This window comes from Octopus bimaculoides, chromosome 6 (genome assembly GCF_001194135.2).
Source record: "Octopus bimaculoides isolate UCB-OBI-ISO-001 chromosome 6, ASM119413v2, whole genome shotgun sequence".
In the NCBI taxonomy this organism is placed as follows: Eukaryota; Metazoa; Mollusca; class Cephalopoda; order Octopoda; family Octopodidae; genus Octopus; species Octopus bimaculoides.
In genome coordinates this window covers 84,532,170-84,532,786 of record NC_068986.1, presented here as the reverse complement: position 1 = coordinate 84,532,786, position 617 = coordinate 84,532,170, and positions in this window count along the sequence as shown.

Genomic DNA, 617 nt, shown 5'->3' with positions numbered 1-617 from the left:
TGTGTGTGTGTGTGTGTGTGTGTGTGTGTGTGTGTAAGGAACGACCGTGCGAACTCAAAAAGGAGAAATGGTGACGAATGGAAAAAACAGAGGACTCCTTTTTTTAAACGTGTCGCACGGTCGAACACACAATAATATATCAAAGGGTGATATACATGATATGTTATGCGACGATAACATAGATGACCAGTAATGAAAGACCACAACCGTATTAGATGAATAACAGAGATATTTATTGTAGCGTTAAAGATGTATGTCTGTGTGTGAGTGTGAATGCGACATATAATAACATTATCAAAGACAGGCCGTCGTACAAAGAAAAGTGTGTATGTGAGATATTACAGCATATAGAAAGAGTCAGTAACACGTGTGCAGTTATACCAGTTCTTTAGTACACTATAGGAAAAGTTCCGTATGTGAAAGTGAGGAGGCTGAGTGTGGCAGGGCTCATCACTAGTTGTGATGTCGTGGCATCGATGCCGGGCCGTGATTCTTGTTATACAGATGTTCGTCGTTTGGCAGAGCTTATCACTATTTGTGTTTTGGCTTCGATGCCAGGGCCTTGAGGACAGACGTTTATCGCAGGCTGAAATCTCTTGTCTGTTTATTATCGTGGT